The following is a 12,282-nucleotide window of genomic DNA, read 5'->3' on the forward strand; positions in this document are numbered from 1 at the left end:
ACAGGGAACAGAGTACTGAACTACTTTCACATCCCTTTACCTAGCTTAAAGTTGCATGCATTTCAAGGTAGGGAGGAAGAGGAAAAGAGGAAGAAAATCAGGGGAAGAATGGGCCTCTGGCTTATGTGTGGCTTTTTAATTATTTCTGTTACTGAGTTTAGAGAGGCTGGACAAAATAGAGGGATTATTTATCTTTGGGTTTGAATACAGCATTATCTGCAGCCAGCTTTTGACAGGACTGAACAAGTAGGCTTTTAGTTTGTGAAATGAACAAAAATTGATAATTTTTTAGCAATTCCAAAGGCAGTCAGCAGGGTACACATGCTAGTTTCAAGTGGAAAAGGAAACCCAACATGCTGTTTGCTGGTATTTCTAAGTGTTTCATTTTCATAGTGATTTGAACGTGATACTAGGTACCAGATCTGAAAGCTAGTCAGTTCTGATTATTCAGTATCTATTCACTGAATGTGATAAACTGGATGTACTTTCTTTGAGACTTTTCGGGGTTCATAAGAATTGAAAGTTCTTAGCTTTGGTTATGAAAATTTTGTGGTCATTTGATGAGCACGTCTTCCGGTGTCTAATAGAGCCACCTGTTTCTCGAGAGTTTGGTTGCTGTTGATCAGAATAGCAAAAGTGGTGGGAGGGGCACTGAGGGTAAAACTTTATTTTATCTGAAAGTTGACCATTTTACATAGAAAATTGACTCGCTTGTACTAAAACCGAGTTTCACATTTTTTGTGATGTCTGTCAGTATAACACTTTCATAGTAAGGCATGCCAGTCAAAATAACCATTTTCATTCACCTTTTGTTATTGATTAGGTGTGTTATTCATTATATCCTTCTTGAAGAGATAGTTTTAGGTCAAGCAACCAATGAATGAACTTTCGCAAGTGTCTCTTTCTCTATAATCTTGGAAAGCCATAGAAAGAAGTGAAAACATTTAACAATCTTTATGGTGAAGATTCTGTAAGAAGTTGAACAATCACAGTCTTTTGTTTCCCATTACTTCCACATTCTTCTTGTGAGCTTGGGCTAAAAAAAAAAGAAAAAAGAAAAAAATCCCTTCCTAGTTGGATGACACTTGTTAGAGCTTGGAATTGCAGTCTATTCTCTTCATTGCCTTTACTTTTCTTATTCTTCCCCAGTTGATATTTTCCCATTTCTGTAGCTTTTATTTCTTGCTCTCCTTCAACTCCCAACTTGTATTTAAGACTCTTCACATAACTGCCTTTTCTTCAGGAGCAGAATTCCAGCTTCCTCAGCAGTTTACTTGTCTTCCTGCTGCCTAGAATTGTGGCTAGAGGTGTTGTCAGAGTTGCAGAAAATCAGATTTTCAACAGCTGATATTTCTTCTGGGCCCTACTTGTACTCTGAAGGCAGAGTGTAAAGCAAAGTTGCCTTTGATATTTGGAAGCTGACAGTGGGAAAGTCCCCAGGGTGGTAGCGATAGCTGTAAAGAGGACCAGGTTGTTGGGAGGACTGGCAAAGGGAACATAAGGGAAGGTATTATATAGGCTGAGTTGGAGATCTGGGTTATGCCTGGTCTTCATTTCATCCTGGACAGAGAGTTTCTCTTTTATTTCACCATTGGCTTCTACTGTATATTTCTGTATTTTTAACCTGGTGTGTTTTTTCATTTTTTTAATGCAACTTTTCTTCAGAAAAACTACTTTTTTTTTTTTTTTTTTGCTTTATTATGATACACTACAGTCACCATTAGTGTGACCTTGGGAGAATTTCTTTCTTTTTTTTTTTAATGTTTATTTATTTATTTTGAGGGAGAGGGGCACACACAGAGAGAGAGAGAGAGGGAGAGAGAGAGAGGGAGGGAGAATCCTAAGCAGGCTCTACAACTGTCAGCATGGAGCTGGATGCTGGGCTTGATCTCACAACTGGGAGATCATGACCTGAGCCAAAATCAAGAGTCAGACACTCAACCAACTGAGCCACCCAAGCGCCCCTTCGGGAGAACTTCTTAATCTCTGAGTCTCAGTTTTCTTACCTGCAAAATGGGAATAAGAACATGTATGTGACGAAGATAAGATAATTATTTGGAAAATAAAATGAATATTGCATTACAGCCCCTAAAACAGTACCTGCCACATTGCAATTACTCAGGAAATGGTATCAATTTATGATGATAATGATGACACAAGTCTACTAGAATTCTTTTTCTTTATCTCATTTTCAGTTGTTTTTCTCCTTATCTGGGACTGAGATGTGGACTCAGCACATTTTGACCAACCTACTCTTTCCCTGAGCCATGTTCTATTCTTAAATTAAGTATTTTAGAACTGTCTTTACATTTGAGGAATATAGAAATATCTACCCTTCCACCCACTACTGACGATTTCTCTAAATGTGATTGATAACACATGATTGACCCTATCCTATCCTATCAAGAGTATTATACTTTGTGCCTTTAAGGAACTCCCACTATATAGATTTTTTTATGGAGTTGTATTAATGTTGCCTCCTTCCTACATTTTAGCATTTTTCCCCATCCTTTCCATTTCTGACTCTTACAGATTTTTCTATGAATGAAAACTGACAACCTTTCAAATGCATGTTCTTTTATCATGATGTTGTTGTAATTCTGATAATATATAACATTCTGAAGTTTCTTTGTAAAAATATAACCATTCCCTCTGATATTTTATTACCTAGTATGTTTTTAAGGTGTTTCTTGCTCAGATTCAACTAGTGTTCTTTTTATTTTTCAGGAGATAAAAATTTTTTATCATACAGAGTTTAAAAATTTAATCATTTGAAAATTAGACTGATGATCCTCTTGGGTTCACAATATGGGTGAGAGAAAGGCATTAAAGATACTAATGAAATCATGATAATAAGCATAGAATTCTGGAGTCAAGAATAGACTAATGAAAACTAACGTTGAATAAAAGTTTTGGCAGCAAAAATACCCTCCTTAGTTTATTTCATTATTTTTCATTACTTCTTCAATTAGTCCTAAAAAAAAGACTTGGGGCACTGGGATGGCTCAGTTGGTTGAGCGTCTGACTCTGGATTTTGGCTCAGGTCATGATCTCATGGTTTGTGAGATCGAGCCCTGCGTTGGGCTCCATGCTAACAGTGCAGAGCCTGCTTGGGATTCTCTCTTTCCCTGTCTCCCTCTGTCCTTCCCCCACTCTCTGTGTGTCTCTCAATAAATAAATAAATAAACATTTAGAAAAACAGATTGGAAATTAGAAGAAAAAATTGCAAGTGGAAAAAAATTCATTTTAAGTATCCAGTATGGATCATAGTGACTACAATTTACCTTTTTTCCCTGACAGTTATAAGTTATTAAACAGCCCACTTTAATATAGTAATGAAAAACTTGCCCTCAAGAGGTTGAAAATAAGAGCACTCAAGTAACAGGTGTTCTCTTTGAGATTATTCTAAGCATTCAGAATATAGCACTTTAAACATTAATAAAAAGTGTGAGATGGTATTTTTGTTGGTGTTGATAATGATGATACAGGTGTTTGATGGGCTTTGGATCTGAAAAGCAGCCAGGATGTTTTGTTAGGTGAACTGGGAGGAGGAAAGGGGATGACGCAGCAGGGTTACAGGTGTGCCAGGCTTTCAGAAAACCTGATCTGTTTACACAACAGATTTACTTATTTGTTAGTTCCAGCAAACATACACTGAGCTCCATTATACCTAAAGCCTGGGTAGGGGGACTGCGAGCATACAGAGGTGAGAGAACATGTTTTTTGCCCTCCCAATGCTTATAGTTGAGAGGCATATACTATACACAAATAAATACCAAGCACTATACTTAATAAATGTTACAAACTAAATGACTAGTCTCAGTAGACAATGGATTCACATTATGATTGGGCTCATGATGGAAGACTTCATGGAGGAGATGCCATTCAAGCTGAAAAAGGGGTTAGATTTCACCATTGGAGATGGTTGTGGGTTTGGCGGGAGTGATCCAGGTGTAGCAAAATGGCATCAGAGACACAGTAATGAGCGAGCACAAAATGTGTACAGGGGACAGTGAGTGCTTTAATTTGGACAAAGTATTACCCATGCTGTAGATTGAATACGCAAAAGTAGCATGAGGGCAAAAGAAGAAAGAACCTTGAATGCCTGACTAAAGAATTTGAATTTCATTAACAGTCGGTTAGTCAGTGACTAACAGTTACATGGAGCCCTTAAAGACATTTTAGTAGGATCAGAGTGGTGTTTTTGGTAACTTGGTGTCAGTGGCTGAATGTATTGAACAGGGGGAGGCTCAAAGCTGTGGGGTGCCTGGGTGGCTCAATCGGTTAAGTGTCTGACTCTTGATTTCGGCTTAGGTCATGATCTTGCAGTTTGTGGGATCAAGCCCCACTGTGGTATTAGTGCAGAGCCTGCTTGGGATTTTCTCTCACCCTCTCTTTCTGCCCCTCCCCTGCTCTTGCTCTCTCTAGGAAAAAAATAATAATAATTAGGAGTCTATTATGATGGTCTAGTAGAGCCATGATGAACAGCTGAACTAAAGCAGGAACCATGGGAATGGGCAGCAGGGGACAGATGGAAGATGTTCTGCAAGTGTGGATTTGGGCTAGAAGAGAGGGAGTTGATAATAACCTGGGTGATGTGGAGAAGCTTAACTCTGTTATCAGTAACAGGAAAAAAAGCTTGGTGAGTAAAGATTCTAAGTAGAGCCAGCTACATAATTTGTGGAGTGTGGTGCAAAGTGGTAGGTAAAGCAGGAGCCTGGTTGGAGGTGAAGTTAATCTTCTCTTCCAAAGGACCTGCTGCTTTATCCCACAGCAGCCATGCAACTCCCTAGTGATTTCAAGCTCCATGTTGAAAAACCCTGTACCTGGATTGGGGGTAGGTAAGAGCTCTTCATTGAGTTGCCTGCCACTTGGTCATAATGCTGCCAGCTTTGGGTGGGGATGACCACAGCCTTGCTCCTCCCAATGTGGCATGGGGTGTGCACCTGACCCTCCCCATGCTCCCACCCAGACCCCAACCAGGAGCAGAGGGCAGTCGTAGGGTATGGCAGATGTAGGGTGTGGGCTCCTCACTCAACTAATGTGACCTGGTTGTAACCCCTGGTCTCAAGGGAGGGGTGAGTAGGTGGTAGGCGGTAGGCCAGATGAGGCCCGGGACATACAGAGCAGGATATATGACCAAGCACCAGTCCTGGGAAGGCAGTGGGAGGGAAGACTGAGTGTGAGCCAAGACTCCAAGGTCTGAGCTCATATGCCACTGTTCCATTGGACTTCAGTTAGCACAAATTCAAAGGTAAAGATTAAGAGTTTCATACAGCACAGCATTAAACCTGAAGCCGGGGGCCCCTATGCAACTGCACCAGTCACATGTCCATGAAACTGGTCCTGAGTCGGAGTCATTTTGAGTATTAGGTGGAGAAGTTGAATTTTATTCCAGCTAGTGTCTACTGCTTCCTTTCAGCTCCATCCTAATTAAATTATGTGCCGTTTTCATTGCCTGGATTGTGCTTTTCTATTTCCGTGCTTTTCATCCTTTCTGCCAGGACTACTCTTTCTCCATATTTTGTCATTCAACTCTTGCTGTGCTTTCTCATAATATAAGAAGGGAGAGCTGATTGCTTATCCTTGAAGAGAAGAGATGGAAAACAAATAAAAATTATACACAAAGTTCTATTTAAGAATGCATTCTAGGGGCGCCTGGGTGGCGCAGTCGGTTAAGCGTCCGACTTCAGCCAGGTCACGATCTCGCGGTCCGTGAGTTCGAGCCCCGCGTCGGGCTCAGTGCTGACAGCTCAGAGCCTGGAGCCTGTTTCAGATTCTGTGTCTCCCTCTCTCTCTGCCCCTCCTCCGTTCATGCTCTGTCTCTCTCTGTCCCAAAAATAAATAAAAAACGTTGAAAAAAAAAAAAAAAAAAAAGAATGCATTCTACTATATGGGTATATTTGTTATATATATATATATATATATATATATATATATATATATGTACATGTATATATACATATATATATGTTAAATAAGAATATAAATAATGATTTTTTAAAATTCACTTTCATTGAATTTCATTTTAGAATAATCTCCACTGAAATAACTACATTTAAATGTGTTTGGCTTCAGAGGGGATTAATTTCATGTGTCTGGAAAACTCAGGAATATGCTTCCTTCCCTGATGAGCCAGTGCTGACAGACATGGGTCTATGGTCCTGTGATTAAATTGCTGAGATTTGCTTAAAAGGCAGATGTTGATCCCACCCCACCACTAGTCTTAAAAGGAGTTTTATGAATTCTTATTTCAGCCTTGCACAGTGTTTTAAAAATTCCCCTAAGCCCACAAACATGTTCACTAGCCCAGAACCAGAATTGATTTTGCTCTTGAAGCAGGAAACATTTGCTGTTTCAGCCCCTTTTCCTGACAGACACATGATCATGATAAACAGAGTGACAAATTGCATTTGCTGCTCTTACATGAGGATTGATTACAGAGAAGTACAGTTCCTACAGAATCATGGGGAGGTAATTTAAGGTTAACTTAATTTTTTCCCAGCCCATAAGCTAAATGTTTACTAATCTGACCAATATATTTTGGTTCCTGAGGTTTGGGTCACCTGTTTATTTACAAGGCTGGCTTAATTTGGAAGTTAGTGTTCCATGTTTAATATAGTGTTGAAAAGTCATATGAAGCTTTCCTCTGAAATAGCTTTGAGTTGTTTTACAGGAAAGTCAACAAGATCCTTGATGTCCACTACTTGCTACTTTAGTTACTTATTTTAAGGGTGGTGTTTTGCAGTATAACCACATTCTTTTGGAAAGTGGAATTTGAATCATAAAAGAAGCTGTTTAGTCATAAGAGAGTGGGTTGGGCTTCTAATATTTTAGGAGAAACTTTGGTTCCTGGGAATTTATAGGCATTCAGGCTAAATTTATTTTTATTTATTTTGGGGATTAAAATAGTAAAGAAGGTTTCCTGGTATTAAAAAAGGTGTATTTTCTATAATTCCAATGGTTTCTTATTAATTGGTTGGTTTCAACGACTGAATAGTGTGGTTTATACGTTAATGATAAATTATATTTCCTATCATAAAATATAGCTTTAGGCTGTTGCAAATTTAGTACAAGAAATCTTTGTTATCTAAATGAAAAAAATGAGGAACTTTGAGCTTTTTAAGGGTGTCAGATTTTAAGAATTTAAACATAATGATAGAAGGAAAAGGGATGCTCTTCTGTGGATTAACAATAACTCTATTATTAATGGAGCACTAATTATGAGCCAGGCATTAGGTCATTAGCAAGCATTGTCTCTTTTACACCTCTCAACAATCCCCAGAGGTAGCTATTACCAACACCATTTTACAAAAGGAGAAACTGAGGCTTGAAAGAGTTGAGTAGTTTGCTCAAAGTCACCCAGCTGGCAAATGTGAGAGCTAGGGTTCAAATGGAGATCTTTGGAGAGCCTTATGCCCACCCACCACCCCTCCATGTGACCTCTACAGACCACTAACTATTATATGCACACTCACATCTGTCCCTTTGCCTTCTCCTTTTCTCTGTCAGTTGAAGTCCTCTCAGCCCTCTAGGTCCCTCTTCACGAAGCTCTTGCTAATCCCTGCCCCATCCCACCCAAACTGACATGATTTCTCCCTCCTTTGATCTTCTGTAATGCTTTAATGTGCTTCTTTCTATTTTCATACTATTAGAACCATTTGGATACCATGTGATGTCTTGACTGTGAACTCCTCAAGATCAAGATCATAACTTCTTCATTTCACATTTGCTATGGTAGATCACATAGGGATTAATGCAAATCTGTTCAGCTGAGTAATTATACCCTTCATGTGGTCAGTTCAACCACCTCTAAGCACAGAGTTCAGCCTGTGCAGGCCATATATATAGCTAAACCAGGAGTACATCCTCTGAGCACATCTTTTACTCTTTAGACCTTGTTTTGTAGATTTTTTAAAAATAAGGCTTGTGAAGCCCAGATAACTGGTTAATTATTTGAATTGCTTGTCTGCATTAATCAAATCTTCATATTAATTGCTGCACCCCTGTCTCCCCACCCTCTGTTTTTGTTTGTTCATTTTAAAAATTTTACTTTATTCCATGTGGAAACTATGGAGAAAGCAGAATGCCACTAACCAAACACTTAAACTAGCAACAGCCCACTGCCAGCTTCTTCTAGGCAAAAGCAGAGGATGGAGCATGACTGTTCTGGCTAACTGAATTTTCTAGTTTTCTCATGATTACCCCATTGATGCAGTGTAACTTCTTGAAGGTAAAACACTCCTTCCAGCATAAGGTCTTGCAAATGTTAGAATTTTTCTCTGAAGATCTTTTCAGACATGAGAGATTACATTGACCAACCTTGCAATTATTTATTTTTCAGGAACATTGCACTTTCAAGTTTATTGATTACATTTCTTATGTTTCACATACTCTCAAAAGATCTCAAAAAATTCAGTTTCTGAGATGGTTTCATTTATGAACTACTCATTCCAAGATGTAGCTATTAGATGTCCATGTGGCATGTCCAAGTGAGAGCCATCTCTTTCCCTTCTGTTCCCTATAGTTATCCCCTGTAAGCGGGGCTGGTTGCTACACCTCTCCCCCATGCCTCCTCCCAGCTGAAGTGATGAGGTCTCTAATGGTAAACAGTACAACTACTCTCGTTATGTAGAAATGAACCTACATCTGAAGAGGGTGCAACTACCAGAACCTGAGAGAGAGTTAAAGCTATGGGAGAGGGGCCGCCCAGCCAGAGCTATGGCCTGAGGGAGAGGAACTCAGCCACTGATGAACATGACCTGGATGAGAGGGAGCCAGGAAATGTTACCCTCTTCACACCCTCTTCTCCTGTCAATGTCACTCATTGGTTGAACCCAGGGTTGGTTGAAACCAAGAAGGCAAAGGAAGCCTTCCCTGGCAAAGCAGTTCATTGGAGCCAACCTCCTGGCACAGAACAGAGTAGCACAGAGCAAGAGCATTTGGAGAGCCAAATGGGGACTATCCAGAGTCACCAGGATATTAGTTTACTCACCAGGAATGTAAGTGTGTGTAGAGACCAAGTCAGGTAGGAATATCCATCTTTGATTTGAACACTGAATTTCACCAGTATATAGAAAATGGTGATTGAAATCTGTTGGAAATGAGTTCAGAATGCCATATTGGTATTTGACTGTCTTGTTCTGTCCAAGTAATTTTGTTTATTCCCAATATGCTATTTTCCAGAAGAAACTCCATAGGAGACAGCCTGGACCAAACACATCTCTAACAGGAAAGAGAGACACTGGTCTAGTTGATGGGACTTTTCCCCATAAACAATCTGATGAGGCCCATTTATTTGAGAATTGAACTCATCAATTACTAATCATCTTGTGGAAACTGTGAAAGCCATCAGCCTGTAATAGAACATGCTCCAGACTTCGAGATAGGAATCTTGGGTTCTATTCCCAGTTCTACCTTAGTGTTTTCAGTTGTAACATAGGGATATGTCCAGACATATCGGCCCCATAGTATTTCAAAAGGATCTAATTATTAAATCAAACATTAGATTTTAATGAGATAACGGGAAAGAATATTCAAAAGGATAAAGTCAGAAATGTAAGACTGTAGTCACCTTTTTAAATGCAGAGTCCAGCAGGCTTTAATCACAGGGCCTGGCTCTGGAAATGTCCTTGTGCATGAAAGGAGAACTTTGATTTAAAATATGGTAGTACCTATATTGACTGTATTTTCTTATTTTCCATATTTTTGATGTTCTGGTTTTGGGGGCTCTGATACTGCTCCTCTCAGGGGTAACTAATTCATAGAGCAAAGGACGCCCCTGCAAATGCACCTGTGATGTGCAAACCAACCAACCCAGAATGCACTTTCCCAACAATCTCCTTAATCAAATTCTCACAGGCCAAGCCAAAATTCCTCTGCTTAGGCCAAAGTACTGGAAAGGGCTAGGTACTGGACAGCTTACCATCCCCCCCCCCCCCCCGCCATAGTCCAGAGCCTACCAAAATTATTCAAACTGTCCAATCCTAAACTGACCCAGAGAACCTACCCTGCCTCCTCCATTCCTTCCTGAGGGAACCCCAATAAAGGCTTTGGACCATGTTCTGCCCTCTCCCTTTCTGCCTCCTGCCTGACCCTGGTCTGTCCCCATGTGTCTCTGCATGGTGTGCCATGCCACCTGTGTTTAGGGATCTGTGAGCATAACCTTCCTCCTTCAAGACAACCATTTCTATGTGTAAGTGTTCTACTGGATTAAAACAAATCACAGGTGTATTTTAGGATAGTACCATATGTATATAATGCCTTATGCATAGGTAATGATTAACTTAAAATGTAAGGTAATCAAATGCATTAAATTTACTTTAGACTGTCAGGATTTACTTGTCATAATACATATTCTTCATTTGACGAGCATAATTTTTTTTTACAACTGATGAATATGCCTATTTTTCTAGTATAATATGTAATCCCAAAAGTATGAATTGGGTTTCTGTGCTATAAATTCTCCCATAAAGTCTCCAGATTGACCATTCGTACTTTTATTCTTGAAATCCTAAAGATTTTTTTAAATGACAGTATTTGGGTCTAGTATTTGTAAACTGAAAAAAATTGTCACAGCTGCCATTACAGGGTAAATGAACACTAAATCATGGTGCTTGTAATCAGGCTCTAATAATTTATTAGGCTAGGAGGAATCTATGACACAGTTTTGTTTTAAATGTGTTGACTATTCACCAAATAAAAGATAAGCTTTCCTTATTTTATGTTTTTCTCTTGGGATGTGTTGTTAATTTTATACTATGCATTGACCTTGCACTCATGCCCCCTATATTTATCAGATTGTTGGAATGTCTAACCTTTACTTTTTTCAATTTAAAGAAATTAGATGTTGCTCCTTTTTCATTTAAATGGCTGTATACAGTTTAGTGAGCTAATCGTTTTTATGGGTATTTGGCAACTTAATGTGCATGATTACATATTTAAAGTTTTAATAACAGCTGTAATGGAATTAAGAACTGTAGGCTTGGGACATTGTGGAAAGATTATTCCAGAGTTGCTAAGGAAACCAGTCTAGGTTTTTCTGCATAAATTCTTCTGGAAAGGTGAAGCTATAATCCCATCTCTAATGGCCACTTTTATGGAGAATCCGCATTTCCCCCTTAGCTGCTGCTGCTTTTTGCTTTTGGAGAACTGCTTAGTGACAGGATATATGCTTTATGCAACTGTTAAGGCTTGTTCCTTTTTCTGTCTTCAGGTATGTGAGACTGGGGTCAGATTCACCTTATACTTCCTCTCTTTGAGCACTGGCTCTGAAAGCCCAAGGCAGTCATGGCATCTCCTTTTTATCCTAGCCCAGAGATCAGTTGTCACAGAAGCTAGGGAGAGGAGTCAGTGGCAGTGAATGTGTCCAGCACTGACCAAACAGGCTGAGGAACCCAGAACCTCTGGCCAGGAGGCTGATAGCTCAGCTGGGATCCTAGGCATCTTTCCCCTCTCTCTCTGCCATCTATTTCTTAAATGAGGAAACAGAGGAGCAGCTTCTGATCTGGTCCCTTTATTTTTTCCATGCCTGCTGTGACTCCCATTGAATAGCCAGAAATGAACTGGCGCTCAGGGAGTGCCCACTAATTTAAAATGGAAAGGGCAGGACAACATTTTTTCACCTCTGAATTAACCATATTGAGATGATATGCTCTGTGAAATTAAAGAACAAAAAGGTCAGCTGGGAAAAGCGGAGCCACTGTCATCGTAAGGGTGTTTTATACTTACGACCTTGGGATTTTTGTTGAAGAAACAACCATTTTATTCTTAGAGATAACCTTGAAGGATCAAGCATATTCGTATGTAGCAATATAACAATATTATTATTGCTATGTATGTAGCAATATAACAACACTTCTTGTAGCAGCTTTGTGACACCGTATAATTTAATGCAAAATTATATGGAAGTCATTTGATGAGAATGATATGGAAACATATGAAGGTATAAAATGAAATAGATGTGCTTTCTCTCCATCAAGTGAAGCTACAGTTTACTTCCACCTCCTCCTCTTATTTTTGACTGTTGCTCTGACCCTCCTCCCTGAATGCTAACTTAGCACCTACTACAGTATCTGGCATATTCACCAAGTAGGTACTTGGTGAATCATGTTTGAATGAATAGAAGAGCCCTTATTGTAGCCTTTATTTTGTCTCAAGAGTGACACACCCTAATGAGACCATTATGTAGTATGAGTGTTTCAACATCAGCACTGTTGACATTTTGGACACTTTGGAATCCCTGGCCTCTAGACACCAGATGCTTGCTCGGGTGTGACAATT

The 12,282-nt window shown here is 39.4% G+C and overlaps 1 protein-coding gene across 2 annotated transcripts in view; it reads left to right on the forward strand.

The window, feature by feature from the left end:
* The window catches only part of PDE11A (phosphodiesterase 11A), a 375,452-nt gene that overhangs the window by 1,694 nt on the left and 361,476 nt on the right, over positions 1-12,282 (forward strand). The window lies entirely within an intron of this gene.

This window comes from Neofelis nebulosa, chromosome 2 (assembly GCF_028018385.1).
Source record: "Neofelis nebulosa isolate mNeoNeb1 chromosome 2, mNeoNeb1.pri, whole genome shotgun sequence".
Classification (NCBI taxonomy): domain Eukaryota; kingdom Metazoa; phylum Chordata; class Mammalia; order Carnivora; family Felidae; genus Neofelis; species Neofelis nebulosa.